The sequence below is a fragment of the Drosophila gunungcola genome, unplaced genomic scaffold (assembly GCF_025200985.1).
Source record: "Drosophila gunungcola strain Sukarami unplaced genomic scaffold, Dgunungcola_SK_2 000035F, whole genome shotgun sequence".
NCBI lineage: Eukaryota > Metazoa > Arthropoda > Insecta > Diptera > Drosophilidae > Drosophila > Drosophila gunungcola.
Window position 1 is genome coordinate 722,749 of NW_026453209.1, and position 20,127 is coordinate 742,875.

At 40.3% G+C, this 20,127-nt stretch overlaps 1 protein-coding gene and 1 long non-coding RNA gene across 2 annotated transcripts in view; both read left to right on the forward strand.

Annotated features, from left to right (window-relative positions):
• LOC128263966 (transcription-associated protein 1-like) overlaps nt 1-20,127 on the forward strand; it is a 249,763-nt gene that overhangs the window by 222,669 nt on the left and 6,967 nt on the right. The gene's annotated exons all lie outside the window — the stretch shown is intronic.
• LOC128263970 (uncharacterized) lies at nt 807-1,223 on the forward strand. Its single transcript, XR_008268616.1, has 3 exons — nt 807-838; nt 877-1,024; nt 1,098-1,223. It is a non-coding gene; the product is annotated as an uncharacterized LOC128263970 (long non-coding RNA).

The following is a 20,127-nucleotide window of genomic DNA, read 5'->3' on the forward strand; positions in this document are numbered from 1 at the left end:
GCTTTTTTTGGAACGCATTCTCTAACTTCCGACTGGGTACTTTTTATACACATACATTTAAGGAAATATATGTTTATGCGTACAAAATTATCCATGTGACTTTTGCGTATTTGAACACGCAAATTTCAACGGTAATTGTGAATTATGAAATTATTACCATAAACAATTTTTTTTTTCTTAAATAAAAAAAATGTTAAGTTACATTTCTTTTCAATTTATTTTTTTTTATATTTTTTTATAGTTTCAATGGGAGCTATATGATATAGTCGTCCGATTTTAATGAAATAAAAATCGTAATACAGGAATATTTAACAATTAAGAGAAGAACTAAAAAAAAAAATTAAAAAAACAGCAAAGCTATAATTCTTTTATAACGGACGGACAGACGGACATGGCTAGATCGACGCTTCTAGTAATGCTTATCAAGAATATGTAACGATCCTGCTTTGCTGAGGTGGCTCAACGGTGTCCAGGGGCTCGTTTCAACATTTATTTATGTCAGGAGTGGTTGCTGGAAGAGGTCGACCCGGTTCCCAGAGTATGACACGTAAGCGGGTTCAGTGAAATCGAATCGGTATGCGTTTATTAAGAATTATATGTTACATATTATATATAGAGTTCGTGCTGCAGGGGCTCGTCCGCCCGTAGGTTGCCGGGGTCTTCCGCGTCGTCGTTCGGCGTCGTCGCGGTGGTGGCGGCGGCGGCGGGTGCCCTGTGAATGAGAAAGAAAAAGCCACGTCCCTCTTGGCTATGCTTATGTCTAGGAGGATGAGACAGTTTGGAGGACGCTTGGGTCTACCAGTCTTGAGCAGAGGGTGGAGGCCGCTTGGGTCTACCAGTTCCGAGAAGAGGGTGGAGGCCGCTTGGGTCTACCAGGGGGATCGGTTCGGCAGACGGCCGGGGAGCGCCTCGGAGAACCGAGTAGTGGAGTCCCCAGAAGATCGGGTGTCACTAATGACGGTCGGTCTTGGGGTGTGGGATCCCAAAGGTCAGATATCACTGATGACGGCCGGTCTTTAGGGGGGTGGGGAGGGAATTCCAAAGGTCGGATATCACTGATGACGGCCGGTCTTTTGGAGGGTGGGAAGAAGGGGAAGGGGGGGAAAAAAAGCTAACTACAATGTATTGGGTGGACGGGGTACTAGACCCTATCCCGAAAAAGACTCCGCAGTTAACTCCCAGAGAAGTTTGCTCACTCCAAAGTGTAAGCCTTACCTTCTCCGATCGCCACCGTATGGATCTGTATGGGCCACCGGCGCCCTTTTTATATCCCTCCCGGCCCTCGCCAGTCACAATTAGTGTGACTGTAGTTTCATAATCCTATAGCCATGGCCATAACGCGTGTGGCTTGTGGTGGCCATTGGTCAGTGTGACCGTTTCCTTTGTTTGGCGCGCCCGCCCGGATATTTAAATTTGAATATTTCCGTTTAACTTAAATTTATTTCGGCTTCTTGCCTACTTCACGACTTGCTTCTTGCATTTTACAGGTATTTAACTTACATTTATTTCGGCTTCTTGCCTACTTAACGACTATCTATAACTACTGCTTATGTTTATTATATTATATTTACTCTGTGCGCTCCTGAGCGTCACACCTCCCCCCCTCTTGAGAAGGCACGAAGTGTCTTATAGTGATACGTCTTCCCCTTCCAAAGATGACCTTCCACGTCTTCCGGTCGTCCTTCACTAATAAACTCTGCTGCTTTCCCTTTCTCCTTCTGTTCCATCTCTCTTTAATTTCGTTGACCGCCCTGGCTGACATCGTTGCATCTCTGGGTACGATCCACCCCATCTCGTTCGTGAACCACTCCACTTGTGGTCTGGGCGTGCCTCCGTCTCATGGCTTGATGTCGCTTCCTCTGCCTGTGCATCCGCCGCTTGCGCCTCCGTGTCCTTCGGGTGTAGCTCCAGGATGTCCGGTCTGGCGACGGTGTCCTTGCCCGTTCTCCCTGTTGCTCCTGGACACTCCTGCCGGCCACTGCCTCAAGGGGGCTGCGAGGAACATGGGCGATCCGGATCCGTTCGCCTCTAGCGGTCGCCACGGCCGCTCTTGCTGGCGGTCGGGCTGTCTGTTGCCCCTCTGGTTGTGACTGCTCTTCTCTTTGTGACAGAGCTAGCCTGCACATTGGTGGTCTGAGGCGAGTCGGTGCTGTCCTGACCCGTATGCCCGCCCCTGCTGGTCTCGCCGGTATCAACCTCGCCGCTCGCCGTTCTTGCTGCAGCCGTGTGCTGCTCTCCCGGAACTTGTTCTTTGTAATGTCGAATTTGTTCATGTTGTTGTTTTCTGAAAATAACAATACATCGCTTGAGTTACCTTCTGTTTCTTTCTTATTAAGGTTGGTTAGTTCATGGTTAGTGTCAATATATATTTTTAAATCTCCAATGTATGCGCGTTTTGCTTTCTTCGATTTACAATTTTTTAACATAACTATCACCGGCGAACAAAATTTGTCTCCTACCCACGGCCCGTCATATTTCGGTGCTAATTTAGCGTTGAATTTTTCCGCTGCGTTGGATAGGTAGTGTGTTTTGCACCAGACTAGCTGTCCTACACTGTTTCCATTCTCTTTTACGTAGGTCGTAATGGTATTTTTGTATCTCTGCTGCTCCTTCCATGTTCTCGATCGCTTCGCTTCTGATGCCTTGTAGTCTCTTTCACCTTGCTGCCACTGTTTCTGTCGCTAATCCTGACCCTTTGGTGACCTTGTCGAATAGTGCTCCCGGCAGTCGGAGTTCTCTTCCGTACAGTATTTGGGCCGGGCTGAATCCCGTTGATTCGGATGTGCTGCTGTTATATGCTAGCATTAGCTCCGGCAGATTCTCGTCCCACCTAGTTTGTTCCTCCCCTGCCATTTGTGATATCATGGTTTTTATGGTTCGGTTTGTTCTTTCAGTTGGGTTCTGCTGCGGTGTATATGGCGCCGTGAATTGTTGCTGTATGCCCCACTGTTCCATGGCGGTCTTTGTTTTTCCTCCCGTAAACTGGACCCCATTGTCTGATATCAGTGTTTTTGGCGCACCCACTCTGGCGATTATCCGTTCACAAAATATTTTCAGGAATGCCTCTGCCGTTGCGCTCCTTATTGCCGCGAGTTCGGTCCATTTTGAAAATCTATCCACTATCACTATTAGTGTGGTGTTTCCATGCTTCGTGCGTGGTAGAGGTCCGACGAAGTCGACACATACGGTTTCCCACGGTGCTTCGGTTATCCTTGTCAGCATTTTCCCCGCGGTTTTTTGTTGAGACAATTTGTATCGCTGGCAGCTCTCGCACGCCTTTACGAATTTTACAATGTCCTTCCGCATTCTGGTCCAAAAATATCGTTGCATAATCTTCCTCTGCGTTTTTAATATCCCCATGTGCCCCGCTGTTGTGTTGCAGTGGTTTTCTTTAAGCACCGTTTGAATCTCGCTTTCTGAAATGCACAGCTTCCATGGTTGTCTATCCCTTTCTCTCCCGCATCTTTTGTAGAGTCTTTCTCCTTCTTTGGGTCTTTCTGCGCCTCCTCGTATGCTTCCTTAAACCAGTCGCCCTGACAGTTCGCGGACTTTATTTCTACTGGTGGGGCCCTGGACAATGCGTCTGCTACTGCGTTCAATTTTCCTTTTCGGTATCTAATCTCGAATTGGAACCTTTTGTAGTCCGAGCGCCCATCTGGCTACCCTCCCTGAAGGGCTTTCTATGGAGTTTAGCCATTTCAACGCTAGGTGATCCGTCACCACTACAAATCGGTATCCTTCCAGATACATTTTGTATTTGTTGATGCTCCAGTAGATTGCCAGGCACTCTTTTTCTGTGGCGCTATAGTTTCGCTCTTCCTTGCTCAGCTTCCGGGTTGCGTATGAGATGACATGTTCCCCCTCGGGGTCTTCCTGGGTTAAAACTGCTCCTATCCCCAGCTCGCTTGCGTCTGTCTGTAGCTTGAATTGTTTGGTGAAGTCTGGGCATGCTAGTACTGGTGCCATTGTTAAACTTTCTTTAATCTTCTCGAACGCCTCTTGATGTTCTGTCAGCCATTCGAATTTTTTCCCTTTCTTTACCAGGTCTTGTAGGGCGCTTGCTTTCTCCGTGAACCCTGGGATGAATTTCCTATACCATGATGCCATCCCTAAAAAGCTGTGTACTTCCTTAGTGCCTTTTGGGGCTGGTAATTCTCGAATGGCTGCCACTTTCTCCGGGTCCGTCCTGATGCCTCTGTCGGTTACAATGAGTCCCAAGAATTTTAGCTCGTTTTGGAAGAAATGACACTTTTCCGCATTTATTTTTAGGTTTGCCGCTTGCAACCTTCTGAAAACCTCTCTTAATTTCTCCAAGTGTTCTTTTTTGTTCCTTCCGATTACCACGATATCGTCCAGGTATGCGAACGCGAATGGCTCCATCTCTGGCCGTATCTAAAGCTCTCTGGAATGTGGCAGGTGCGGTTGTGAGTCCGAACGGCATGACCTTCCACTGGAACAAGCCTCGTCCCGGTACTGTGAAGGCTGTGTATTGCCGACTGAGACCTTCCATTGGTATCTGCCAATACCCCGATTTCAGGTCTAGCGTGCTTATGAACTTTGCTTCTATAAATAAAGTCCATTCTTGGTACCGGGTAGGCGTCTTTTTCTGTTCTTTCGTTCAACAGCCGATAGTCCACACACATTCTCCACTCGTTGTTCTTCTTTTTTACCAATACTACTGGCGCGCTGTATGGACTGTGTGATGGTTCAATCAACCCTAGTGCCAGCAATTCATCCACTTGCTCATTTATTATCGCCTGTTGTTTCGGGTTCCGTGGGTAGTATCGTTGTTTTACCGGTCTGTCGTCCTTCATGTAAAGTTTATGTGTCGTGATATTACTGGTTCCCTTCATTCCCTCGAATACTTGCCTTTGTTGTTCCTGAAATTTGCTGATTTCCTCCTCCGTCGGCTCCGTATCGTCTGTGCTCTGCCCGGGTTCTATTTCTCCTTGTGTTGTCTCTGCCTCGGTGATATCTAATTCCAGGTTGCCGCATTGGATTCTTGTGCGCGTTTTGGCCAGAAAGTCTATTCCTAATAATATTCCTCCTGTCACCTGATTTAAGATGAGGAAGTCCAACTCGAATTCTTCTCCTGCGAACTGTATGTTGGTTGTAAAATCTCCATCCGATCTTTGCTTTGATCCGTTCGCTAATGTTATTTCTGTCCTTCCCTTCCTCCATTTTCCATATTTTCTCAATTCGTTGTATCTTCTCTTGCTGATCACACTCCGTGAAGCTCCTGTGTCCACTGTTCCTTTTGCTTTTACTGGTCCGATTTTTACCGTGGCCAATATTTGGAATCCGTCACAACTTATTTGTTCACCTGTCGCTGGTATTTGTTTTTGGTCCTGAGCTGCCAGCGTTATCTGCTCAGGCCTCTGGCGTTTCCCGCTCCAGCTCGGCAACATTCCGTTGTTCTTGTTCCATTTCTGCCGCATACCCAGCAAAACAGTCTTGGGGGGTTTGTACAGGTTCTTGCGGCGTGCCCTGTTCCTCCGCATCTCATGCAGATTTCCGACGTCAAGTTCTGGTTTCCTGTTGTTATTGGTCTGTTGGTTCCTTCCATAGTTTCTATTTCTTCCACTTCTTCTGCCAACCTCAGGAATTCTGTTAATGTTTTAAATCCCGACCGTCTCGTGTAGAGCTTTATTTTACTTCTGCAGTTTCTGTATATCCGGTCCAGCTTTGTCTCTTCTGAATACTCTGTAAATCTCATTAGTTTCCTCAGGTTCATTGCGTATTCCCTTGTTAGTTCTGTTTCTCGCTGCCGTAGTTGAGTGATTTGTGTTTCCTACTGTTCCTGATATCTTGGTGGCAAAAAGTATTCTAACAGTTCCTCCCTGAGGTCCTCCCATGTCCTTATCTGGCTCGGTGTGGTGTTCCACCAGTCCACTGCTACTCCTTCTAGGATGAATGGCATCGTCTGGATCAGGGCATCTTTGTGTATGCCGTAGCCTTTGGCCCATTCCACCATCTTGCTGAGGAATTCCAAGGGATTGGTTGTTCCTTGGTAGCGGATCCCCCAACTCCTTACTCGGTTTAGGATTTCCACTTCTACCTTTTGTTCCTTCCAGTCCGGCATGTCTGGAGTTTCTGATTCCTGCCGTGGTGGGGTGTTGATTTGTTTCACCAGTAGGCCGATCTGGTTCGCTATTGAGTTGAGTTCCTCCGCTGGTGTGCTGTTCTGATCCGTTGCTCCTTTTTCCTTCTTGTGCTTCTCTGCTAGTACTCCCAGTCTTTGCCTGATCGTCTCCGTGTGGTTTGGGTTCTTTGCGAATGCTGACAGTATCTGTCTTAGCTCCTCCACTTTTCCTGTTGTGTCTAATCCGAACTCCCTTGCGTACTCGATCAGATCCGCCTTAGTTGCTAGGTACACCCACGTCGACATAACTCTGTACCGATGTCTGGTTGCTGGAGGTCGACCCGGTTCCCAGAGTATGACACGTAAGCGGGTTCAGTGAAATCGAATCGGTATGCGTTTATTAAGAATTATCTGTTACATATTATATATAGAGTTCGTGCTGCAGGGGCTCGTCCGCCCGTAGGTTGCCGGGGTCTTCCGCGTCGTCGTTCGGCGTCGTCGTTCTGCGTCGTCGTTGGGCGTCGTCGTCGCGGTGATGGCGGCGGTGGCGGCGGCGGGTGCCCTGTGGATGAGAAAGAAAAAGCCACGTCCCTCTTGGCTATGCTTATGTCTAGGAGGATGAGACAGTTTGGAGGCCGCTTGGGTCTACCAGTCTTGAGCAGAGGGTGGAGGCCGCTTGGGGCTACCAGTTTCGAGCAGAGGGTGGAGGCCGCTTGGGTCTACCAGGTGGGATCGGTTCGGCAGACGGCCGGGGAGCGCCTCGGAGAACCGAGTGGTTGAGTCCCCAGAAGATCGGGTGTCACTAATGACGGTCGGTCTTGGGGTGTGGGATCCCAAAGGTCAGATATCACTGATGACGGCCGGTCTTCAGGGGGGTGGGGAGGGAATTCCAAAGGTCGGATATCACTGATGGCGGCCGGTCTTTTGGAGGGTAGAAGGGGAAGGGGGGGAAAAAAGCTAACTACAATGTATTGGGTGGACGGGGTACTAGACCCTATCCCGAAAAAGACTCCGCAGTTAAATCCCAGAGAAGTTTGCTCACTCCAAAGTGTAAGCCTTACCTTCTCCGATCGCCACCGTATGGATCTGTATGGGCCACCGGCGCCCTTTTTATATCCCTCCCGGCCCTCGCCAGTCACAATTAGTGTGACTGTAGTTTCATAATCCTATAGCCATGGCCATAACGCGTGTGGCTTGTGGTGGCCATTGGTCAGTGTGACCGTTTCCTTTGTTTGGCGCGCCCGCCCGGATATTTAAATTTGAATATTTCCGTTTAACTTAAATTTATTTCGGCTTCTTGCCTACTTCACGACTTGCTTCTTGCATTTTACAGGTATTTAACTTACATTTATTTCGGCTTCTTGCCTACTTAACGACTATCTATAACTACTGCTTATGTTTATTATATTATATCTACTCTGTGCGCTCCTGAGCGTCACAAATATATTTACTGACTGAATTTATAATACTCTGTGCAATGGTATAAAAATGCGAAGTCTAAAATATGGCAGCAGCTGTAGAATATCGACTTTCGATCTATGCCATTTTCAGAAATACGAGTGCAAAAGTTTCAAATCTATAGCTTTTAAACTGAGCTCGCTCGCAAATGGAATAGAAACAGGCGGACAGACCTACTTTACAGGGTCGGAAATGTCTCCTTCACTAAATTACAAACTTCTGACCAATTTCATAACATTCTCTACAACGGTTTAAAAAAATGGGTAACTAGTCTAAAGCTTTAAAACTATTGCGCAGCGATTTCCCATACAAAAGCTGAAAAAGTCGCGCAAGCACGGATGGCGTGACAGGTCTTCTTTTGTCCAACATGCATTTTTCAGTTTCAGATAGCCGTGGAAGTTGAGGGCGTAAAGCTTCTTAACCTTGGTTGCTTCTTCTCCGTAGTGTTTGTTGATGTAGACAAAAATTAAGGATCAAGATTTGATGTAAATCTTTTTCTTTAAGTTGAACACCCAAACTTTATCGTTATTTTTAGATTATATAGTTGGTTTTGGCGACCTTTCCAAAGTATATTAATTGTTAGCCGGCTCGAGGTCAGGATGTTGAAAAAAACACGAAATTATTTCAATTTTGGTAATTTTGTCAATATATTTCGGTTGCACTTCGGCAACCGTCTTCAGGACCACTATAAAATAATTACAACGATTTTAATATTTTTAACAAACAGAAAACAATTTACATTTGACATACATTTAATTGACACGTCTGCGTCCGGTGACGTGGAGTTGTTAACTAATTTTTTCTTTCCCTAGTAAGTGTCTATATAAATGAGCGCAATTGTCAGTGTCCGTTTTGTAGTTCATCCGTATGTCTGTAGGTGTTTTTATGATATGTAGCATTTCTATGGTGAATCGTTTGGCATAGTGTTGTTCTTGTGATAAAATACTCGCCTCTTCGAAGTTCGGTGAGTGATTACTCTTGGCACAGTGGGACATGAGTGCTGTTTTTTGCGCGCTCGTATGATGTCTAGCTTTGAGGTCCGATTTATGTTGTGCTAGTCTAGTTTTTAATTTAGATTTTGTTGTTCCTATATATATCATGTTGCATATTTCGTTGTTGTTGCCGTTGCACGGTATTTTATATATTACGTCTTTTTTGTCAATTTCATTTATCTTTGATTTTGTTCTGTTGTATATAGATTTTAATGTGTGGTCCGGTTTATGTGCGATACTTATGTTTTCTTTGTCGTAGCATTCCGATTTCGCTACACGTTCGGATAATGCCGGGACATTGACAAATATATTTGTTTTTATTGCTTTTAACGCTGTTTTTTTTTTTGTTGTTTTGTGTTGTTATTATGTGTTTTGGGAAATCATTGTCTGTTAACATTGATCTCTTCGTGGTAATCCGTGTCTGAAATTTTGAGCATTCTATGTATACAGCTTCTAGCTGTATTTATTATCATTTGTTTTGGGTGTTTGGAGTTGAAATTGATGATTCGTCCGGACGCAATTGGTTTCATGTACCATTTTAATTTTAATCGATTTCCACGTCTAATTATCACTGAGTCCAAATAAGGTAATTGGTCGTTTTCTTCTAGTTCCATTGTAAATTTTATATTATTGGTGAAAGAGTTGAGCATGGTCAGTGTAGTTTTAATGTCATCCTCTTGAATGATTGCGAACAGGTCATCTACGTATTTTGTCAGTAATCTTGGAGGTCGTCTTAATTTTTCTAACGTGTTGTCCAGGAGAGTTTTTATTACAATATCTGCAATGACCGGCGAGGCTGGCGATCCCATAGGCATTCCTTTTAATTGTGTGTACAAATTGTTTTCAAATTTGAAATATCTGTTTTCTTGAATACAACATTTTATTATGTCCATAAATATTGTTTGCGGTATTTTACTGTGTTTTTGTATTATTGTCCATTTGTTTTTTATTATATCCAGGGCTAGATCTGTCGGTATACTCGGAAATAATGAAATTACGTCAAATGAAATTAATCTTTCATCGTCGCCAATATATGTGTTGTTGATTTTTTCTTTGAATTCTTCTGAATTTTTTATGTTGTATTTGGAGTCTATTGTTACGTTTTTTAATATGTCAATTATGTATTTGCATAGTGCATAGGATGGTGATCCGATGGAGGAGCAGATTGGTCGTAGAGGGGTTCCTTCTTTATGAATTTTGGGTAGTCCATATATTCGTGGTGGTAAAGCTGTGGTGGTTGTCAACTTATTTCAACACAAACATCATATACAAAAAAGAATAATCAAAAAGAGAGAGGATAAGAGAACGATATTACAAAAACAATTAGACCCGAACGACTTCACATCATTTATGGAGAGCGAGCAGAACATTACCAAAAAACTAACAAAAACAACGAAGATGAGACAAATAAGGAAACTAGAAAGACTGCAACATGATATATATAGGAACAACAAAATCTAAATTAAAAACTAGACTAGCACAACATAAATCGAACTTCAAAGATAGACATCATACGAGCGCGCAAAAAACAGCACTCATGTCCCACTGTGCCAAGAGTAATCACTCACCGAACTTCGAAGATGCGAGTATTTTATCACAAGAACAACACTATGCCAAACGATTCACCATAGAAATGCTACATATCATAAAAACACCTACAGACATACGGATGAACTACAAAACGGACACTGACAATTGCGCTCATTTATATAGACACTTACTAGGGAAAGAAAAAATTAGTTAACAACTCCACGTCACCGGACGCAGACGTGTCAATTAAATGTAGGTCAAATGAAAATTGTTTTCTGTTTGTTAAAAATATTAAAATCGTTGTAATTATTTTATAGTTGACCCGAAGACGGTTGCCGAAGTGCAACCGAAATATATTGACAAAATTACCAAAATTGAAATAATTTTGTGTTTTTTTCAACATCCTGACCTCGAGCCGGCTAACAATTAATATATTTTTAGAATTTTTTTTTTTTTTACTTTTAGTTTTCACCACAAAAAGGAAACCCTTTGCGAAATTAAAATGTTGTAATCCTTTCAAATATAATATATTGAAATAATTGGTATAGCAGCGTTATATTTCTTATACCAGTTACTCGTAGAGTAAAAGTGAAGTTCGTTGAAAGGTAAAGGTAAAAGGAATTGCAAAAGAAATGGCAAATTCTGCCACGTTGCTCTACAGCATGTTTGTGTGTGTGTCTCGGTCTCATCTTTCGGGAGACACCTTAAGTTAAATTGTTATTTGTTCCTCCTCCTCTGCTCGGCCTCGGATCGGATAGACAGAACGAAAGAACTGTCAGCGGAGGGAAGGGGTGGTGTACGCTCTTAGCTACTAGTGTTGGCTATGCGGTTCGACAGATGGCGTCAGCTAAAGTCTGATTATTTTGTGGGGAAATATTAAGTTTCAATTTTGTTAGCTGAGTAACGGGTATCTAATAGTCGGGGAACTCGTTCTTTCTTGTTTAATTTATTTATTTAATTGTTTTTAAATGAGCTATTTGATTTAATCGTCCTATCCTTCTTACAACACAAAAATATCTTTGACATCAAATCGAATAGTTGTGTTTTTTTTTGCGCTTCGAATTTTTATCTGTTTCCGTATCAACCCATCTTAGGTTTATATCACAATTGATTTTATTCGGTCTCTTTCTTCATACACTTTAATATTCCCTTCGCTTCGCTAGTGAAAACTTACTATTTTAAGATAAATATTAAAAAAACTATGTAAACTTTTCTATTTCTTCTGCAATTGTTTTGTGACTCTTGTGTTGAGGTTGAAGGTGATGATGAGGTGAAGTCGTTCATGCAACAAACAAAATGCGGTTGATCAGCTAGTTCTTTATTACCAAATGAACTGTTTTTTTCACTGAAAAATATGAATATGAATGTGAATATTGTTACATTTATCTGCATAAATTGATCGCTTTCTGGTAGTTTTACCTATATAACATTTATTTATTTCGCTATCGCCTGAACTTTAAGATTACTTAAATAGCTTTAAAACTGGGGGACTAGTTTGCGTAGAAATGGACGGACAGACGGACATGGCTAGATCGACTCTCCTAGTGATGCTGATCAAGAATATATATACTTTATAGGGTCGGAAACGTGTCCTTCACTACGTTGCAACGTCTGACTGAAATTATAATGCCCTCTGCAAGGATATAAAAATAAGTTTAAAAAAACTTTAACTTTTTTATTTTGTAATAATTTTTAGAAATTTTTGTTGACTAATTAATAATTTGACAGTTCAGAATTACGCATTTAATTTTATTTAAATCGGAAAACGATATCATATAGATACCATAGTACCTATCAAATAATTAATCTGCAAATCATCATAGCTTCAATTTTTTTTAAACATACACGCAAGTCAATCATAATTTTAATGTTTTCAAAAATATTTAATTTTTGCAATAGCTGCAAGGGTATATAAATTTCGGCATGCTGAAGTTTGCTTCCTTTCTTGTTTTTTTAAATGTTTCCCACAAGCAAAATTAAAATATTTTTGTATTTTAAACATATCTTAACATATCTATTATAAAAAGAACAAAACGATTTTATTAAAATGTTAAATCAGTGGTCGGCAGATACACTATAACATGTTCACACTTCTTTGTGTGGGTAATTTTCACGGCAAAACTTGTCAGTGTAGGTGCGGTTTTATACTGTTCCTCTTGGTCTTTGCCGCCGCACTTCTGCTGCTCTGCAGAGTTGGCCTCAGCCTACACTACGGAGATTGGGCGTTACCGTCCACTGTTTTATCATGCGACTTTGCGCCGTTTTGTTCGATGATTTGTTCCCTACCGCATGTCAACTTCATAATGCCCTTTCTTATAAATACTTGCTTCCCAGTTGCAAAAAACTCGGAGAGCCAATTTTCACAGGCCTCTTTTGTGGCCGACTTTCGACTACCAAGCTCGTCCGCCATTGACAGAAACAGATGGTAATTACTTGCTGCGAGGTCCGTACCATTCGGTAGATGTAAAAAAAACATCGCATCCGAGCTTCCGGAGCTTCTGGCTCGTCACCAAAGATGTGAGTGGCCTGGCGTTGTCCGGATGGAATACAATTGGGCATTTGCAATTGGGCCTTGCCTCTAATTCAGCTTTTACAAATTCAGCTTTTTATTACCTTGCAGAGGGTTATAATTTCAGTCAGAAGTTAGCAACGCAGTGAAGAAGACATTTTCGATTTGATTTAAACAAAACAAGAAATAATGTAAGCTTTGACAAGTCGATGTTTTCCAGTTAATCGATCCTACGGCACCTATGATATTTTTTCCGATTTAAATATAATGAAAAGCATAACTCTGAATTTTTAAACCACTACTACATTCAAAAACTACTACATCAAAAAAAAATTAAAAATAGAAAAGTTAAAAATGTATTTAATTGTTTGTTTGTTTGTTTTGATATTCCGGTTCCCATGGGATCTATAGTTGTCTTAAACAATAAACCATTACTATATTTTGAAGAACTAACAAAAAAATTGAATTTGAAACTTAGTATTCCCCCACAATACAATGTTTGTTTAGGTGGCGCCATCTGTCGGGTGCGTTCAGCACCCCCACTCGCAGTCTCTTACATCAGTGATCAGCAGGCCATATCTACTAAGCATAGGATAGTGTATAGCCGGCAGAGGAGCGGTGTTTTGACACACGAGTTTACAAAAACATTTTTTGTGTTCAGTGTACTTGTTGCTGCGGTGCACCATGCAGATCTCTGATACATAACTTAATATATATTGTATATATCTGCTGCGCGAAGAATTCATCAGGCTTTTATCAGTACGCTGATTGCGACGAAGTGTATTTTTGCCGATTATTTGTTGATGATTAGTTCTATTGATGAATATCAATTAAATGCCCATTTTAAAATCATCTCTATTTTGTATTTTGAGGATAATTCTTGTACTGTCTGTATATGTAAGAATATATGCATTAACATAAATAAATACAAAAATGTTGTTGAATCAAAAATAAATTAATATAAAAATGTTGATGAATAATAGTAAACAATTTGAAGTAAAATCTACGCATTATTTACACATCCATCTATTTACATATACAACATAATATATAAATAAATACAAAAATGTTGATGACTAATAGTAAATATTTTGAAGTGAAATCTACGTATTACTTATAAATCCATATATTTACATATACAATATGTACACCCACACATGTATGTAAATATATATTTCGCGGCTGGCGATATTATGTCGTTTTTTCCTCGGCGGATCAATGTCACTTTAAAACGACATAGGTCCACCACAAGTATGTCGTTTTAAAACGGCAGAATTATATGGGCGGAATTAAGTCGTTACCCTGTAATAATATATGGATCCGCTTGAATGGTCGCACAACAATAAATAATAAATAAACCTTCAATAAGTTTTTGAAAATTTTTTTCAAAAGCTGATAAAAAAGTGGAACATGATTATTTTTTTAATTTCCTTCCAACACCTTAAATAACAATATCATATAAAAAATAATTATAGACCAATTTAACCTCAACTTGAGACTATGCAGTCGGAAAAAAATTAGATTTAGTTAAATGACAATTAAAAACTGTAAGCAATCACGAAAAGAATGACAAAGACACAACATAAAATACAGACGAATTTTCGGCTCTTCTTTCCCTTAACAAAAGAGAAGGCATGTTAATATGTTATCGCTTAAATGACTTTCCGCAGCTAAACTTAACAATTTTATTACCTTAAAACTCTAATAAACAAATTGACAGCGAGAATTCATTTTCACGAGCATCTCCAGTAGTTGAGCTAACGTGATCCACTTTGTTGCTGTTTAGCCACTTTTCAAACGCACCAGACGTAAAGGCTGACATTTCGTTTCGGAAATCCAAAAACTTTTTACCATTCGGTAAATTTCCTGAAAACCTCTTCGTATCCGTTCGTTTTCGTGGGGTAATTGCAAATGATCTTGGCCAGGCTATCTGCAATTGCCAGAATATACTTGTACTGCTTCGATGTGAAGTCCATCGGTCCATCCATATAACCCGTATGCAGCGGAACATCTCCTTTGGGTATGGGTATGCAATGAAGAAGCCCTTCATGTTCTCCCAACTATTTACTGTAAATACATTTAATACAGTTGGCAATAAAATTTCGTTACCTTCCGATCCAAATGAGGTATCCAAAACTGTTGGTTTACGGAATGAACGGTCTTCTGTACTGCAAATTGACCGGCATATCTGACAATTAATTGACATATCTGATAAATGCAGCCGGTGAGTTCTTGAAACCAAAAGGTGCTCTATTAAACTCGAACAATCCTTCATTTGTTACAGAGGCGAGGCAGTTATCAGCTAGCTCGTCTCGTTCACTGCAAAGTAAAACAAACCCGTTTTCCAGATCAAGAGTTCTTATGAATCTCGCTGCTATAAATAGATAGTAAATAAAAACCATGGTGATACGTTCGATCCTGTATCGATGAAGCATTCTATATTTACACCATTTATAGAGATCACCTTGCTGCACTTTTGCACGAGCAAAGCACAGCTTTATATTGGTTCTTTATACCAACAAGTCCGTTTATAACGTATCGTATTACCGCTGACTCCGCCATATTACCTGCTGCTGCAATCTGTCGTATCTTGTGAAATGTTTTGGTCTGTTTTTCTGTTTTTTATCTAGCGATGCACGTCCGCACTGTTGCCGCTGCTAGCGAATTTATCAAGTAGTACACGTTTCAACTTGTTTTAGTCGCTCGCACACACAGACTGTAAAAACAACGTATCAACGTAACTACATCTGTTCAAATGTGAGCTCGAAAATATCGAACCACTGCTGAACTCCTTGACCGTTAAATTCGTTCACAACTTTCTCGAAATTATCTTTTTGCTGTTTAGCGTGACTAATTGTGTTATCGTCAATTTAAATTTTTTAAGACAGCAACTGTAGTAAACTAGCCATTTGCTTGTTCATCTCCGCAACTTCCATTGCACTGTTTTCTCTCCCATTGTCTTGCTTTAAACCTCTTCAATGTTGATCTAGAACTTCATGATTCTTTCTTGCCGGCGTTCTACGTGTCATTTATGATTTTTATTCCCTTAATTTAAGTCAGAAGTTTGCAAAGCGGTGAAGGAGACATCCCCGACTCTATAAAGATTATATATATATTCTTGATCAGCATCACTAGATCTAGCCATGTCCTTCTGTCGGTTTGTCCGTCCGTCTGTCCGTCCGTTTCTACTCAAACTAGTCCCTCAGTTTAATCTGCATGAAATTTTACCAAAAGATATATTTCTATTGCAGGATCGGACGACTATAGCATATACATAGCTCCCATAGGAGCAGTCGAAAAATTATTAAAACAAATTATAACTTTGCTGTTTTTTAATTTTTAAATATTTCAGAATAACGGTTTACATTTCATCAAAATCGGACGACTATATTATATATATCTTAAAGAAACAATAAAAATATTTAAAAAATATATATTTTTTAAATGTAACTTTAATATTTGGTAGTTTTTTTAAATTCTTTTTTTACTTATTAATAGTTTGGGAGTTCAGAATTACACTTTTAATTCTATTAAAATCGGAAAACGATATTGTATAGCTGTCATAGGAATAATTGAGCTGCAGATCATCATAGCTTCAATGTTTTTAAACATATACGCACGTAAATCATATTTTAATGTTTTCAAGTACGAATTTACATTCGAGCCTATATATCGGAAAACAGATCGCTTTCAAATAGGCAATGCATTTAAAATTCACCCACTACAGAAGCTAAACTCAAACACCAAAAGTGTATGGCAATCGCCAAAAATTGCAAAACTTCTAATCTGAGCCTAAGAGAGATAGCTGATGAGACTGCGGTGACGTGCAGACGAAACTAGCGCTAATCCTATCTGAGTCCGGGGATCACTCCCTAGGGAGAGCAGCGTAAGTTCGAAAAATAGCTAGAAAACTAATGTGAACTGTTTTCTTCTTTTCATTTGCTTTGACCTTGGAGAAACGATTTGCACACGGCATTATCGAAAGGGTTAGACAAAATACACCAACCAAAAACACTCGGCTTAATATATATGTATATTTTTATTAATTGCATTGAATCATCTTCCTTATTCTCAAAAAGTTCCAAGACATTATCCAAAAAGCTGGGATTTAATTTTACAAGCAATATCTGGTCAAGAACATCCAGGCCTAAGCGTTTGCGCTTGCCGCTTGCTACTTTATTGTCTTACGCTGCTAAAACAAAAACAAAAGCGACAAAAAGAAAATTCATCCAACAGTCCAAGCATTAATTTTCCCGACTGCCACTTTTGACGACTTCCTAAAGTAGATGCCTGCCGGAGCTCCGACCTACGCTCATAACTGTAAGCAACAGCAAAGCAGCAAGCAATAAAACTAAAAAACCATCGACTGTTGCTGCTTTTTGATTTTTGTCGCTTTTTGATTTTTGTATTTGCTACGACTGTGACTTCTGATTTTCTAGGAGCAGAAGCAGAAGCAAAATCATATGAAATGAAACTTACTGCAGTTTTAAACACTGAATGTTAGGAGCAGAAGCAGAAGCAAAAAATCAATTTAATAAGTCGCAAGCAGTCAAAGCAGCAAAAAGCAAACATTTTTCGACATTTGCTACCTCGACTGCAGTTTTTTCAAACACTGCTTACATTAATTTTTTTTTTTAAATTTGAGGATTACATTTATATACATTTAAACCCGTAGAGTAAAAGGGTATATTGTACTCGTTCGAAATTATTTAAAATTTAGAAGAAAGCGTTTCCGACCATATAAAGTATATATATTTTTGATTAGGATCAATAGACGAGTCGATCTAGTCATCTCCCTCCGTCTGTCTGTCCGCCTGTGTGTTCGTCTGTCTGTCCGTCTGTCTGTCCGTCTTTCTGTCTGTCCGTTTGTCTGTCCTTCTGTCTGTCCGTCTGTCTGTCCGTCCATCTATTCCTCCGTCTGTCTGTTCGTCTATATGAACGTCGAGATCTGTGAAACTACAAAAACTAGAGATTTGGGAATTGTAATACAAGATACGAGTACATCTTACGCAGCTTCTAGTGTAGGCTACGCAGTTCGACAAATGGCGCCATCTGAACTCCGTTTGCTTTGTGAAAGAGTAAAAGAAAGAGTAGTTTGATATTCTTAAGATGAGTAACGGGTATCTTATAGTCGGGGAACCCGACTTGGCATAGGTATAAAATTTAAATTTATTTTGACTATATTAACTGTCTTTCAATAAATATATAGCTTTCGATACGTTTAAAGGATTGTTATACAGTACGTTTAGGGATTAAAATATTATTTATTATGATCGAACTATTCCTTGCCGATTTCCAATATTGCGGTTAAATACTGTAGTCTCCTTGCGCACGCTTTACGTCCACTACGTGGACGGCCGTTTACAATGATATAACTTTTAAACAATAAGTTACACTTTCTACGGAACTAATGGCATCTAAATAAGAGACCGCATCATACACCACGTTCACCATAGGCTTCCACAAAATTATTTGCAAGCTACATAAAGTTACAAAATGGGCAATACCCAATTTGCCCTTCAGTCTCTGAAGGAAAATTTAGTCGTTTCTATAATTCACTTGGAGATCGCTTTATAGTAGCAGGAGACACATACGCACTGGGGATCTCGCCTTGTGACCCCCAAAGGACGGCAAATATTTAATGCGATCATCAAAACATGCAACAAACTGGACTAAGTTTCACTAGGCAGTCCTACATACTAGCCAGCAGATTCCAAAAAGCTTCCAGATTTAATTGATTTTGCAGTGCCAAAAATATATCTTACAATCTGATAAGGGCGAATTCGCTCCCACACATTTTATCGGATTACTCACCAGTCCTACTGACCAAATAACCGCTTGACCGTTTTTTTCTTTTAAGGCCTATGCCCGAACATAACCAAAAAAAACATTTCTCGTTTTCTTTAGTTCTGATGAACAGAACACTTTAATTGTTAACATTTTGGTTTTCGCTCGAGTGTTGTCGGATGAGCCACTAGTTTAACATTTTTATACCCTTGCAGGGAGTATTATAATTTCAGTCAGAAGTTTGCAACGCAGTGAAGGAGACATTTCCGACCCTATAAAGTGTATATATTCTTGATCACCATCACTAGACCAGTCGATCTAGCCATGTCCGTCTGTCAGTCTGTCCGTCCGTTTCTACGCAAACTAGTCTCTCAGTTTTAAAGCTATCTGCTTTCCCAAAAGTTGTCTTTCTGTTGCAGGTGGTATATAAGTCGGACAGAGCCGGATCGGACGACTATAGCATATAGCTCCCATAGGAACAATCGGAAAAATAAATAAAAAAAATTATTAAATTGAATTATTAAAAAATGTTTTTTATTTTGTTTTAAGTTCTTCGAGATATAGTAATTGTTAAATATTTCAGAATTACGGTTTAAATTTCTTCAAAATCGGACGACTATAACTTTAAGCTCCCATGGGAACAATAAAAATATTTTACAAAAAAATTTTAAAAACTTAACTTTTTTATTTTGTAATTTGTCTTATGTCTTTGTCTTATATTTATAGCTCATATTTATTTATTTCGCCAACGGTATTCATTCCTTAAGTGGCTACTTCTATATTTATACCCTTGCAGAGGATATTATAATTTCAGTCAGAAGTTTGCAACGCAGTGAAGGAGACATCTCCGACCCTGTAAAGTATATATAAATTATAAAACCGTTAAGTTTTTTTTTTTATTTTTTATTTATTTCCATACGCCCGTAAGGGCATAGGTATTTTTATACAGAGTTAATTCTCTGGAGTACAAGTTTTGACTATACTAAAGAACCTATCCAACTGCAGCTTGAGGCCTTTGCCCGGCTGCAGCGCTGTGGCCAAGGTGCCGGGTCAGCGTTTTGTCCCTACCCGTAGCGATCACTCGCTTCGCGAGTGCTCTGGTCTGACTCCGGGCACTTGCACCCGGAACGCGCGGTCAGCGGTTTCTTCGCTGCGCGTGCAGGCCACCGGATATGGTCTGCAACTCGGCAGTTTCTTCTCTTGGGAACTGCCTGTGTTAACCTATATTCTTGATCAGCATCACTAGGAGAGTCGATCTAGCCATGTCCGTCTGTCCGTCCGTTTCTACGCAAACTAGTCTCTCAGTTTTAAGGATATCTGCATGAAACTTTCCCAAAAGTTGTCTTTCTATTGGTAGTGTATAAGTCGGATCGAGCCGGATCGGACGACTAAAGCATATAGCTCCCATAGGAACAATCGGAAAAATAAATAAAAAAAATTAAAATTGGTGTTTTTATACCCTTGCAGAGGGTATTATAATTTCAGTCAGTTCTTGATCAGCATCACTAGGAGAGTCGATCTAGCCATAACCGTCTGTCCGTCCGTCTGTTTCTACGCAAACTAGTCTCTCAGTTTTAAAGCTATCTGCATGAAACTTTCCCAAAAGTTGTCTTTCTATTGCAGGTAGTATATAAGTCGGATCAAGCCGGATCGGACGACTATAGCATATAGCTCCCATAGGAACAATCGGAAAAATAAATAAAAAAAAATTATAACTTTGGTGTTCTTCGAGATAACCATTACTAGTTAAATATTTCAGAATTACGTTT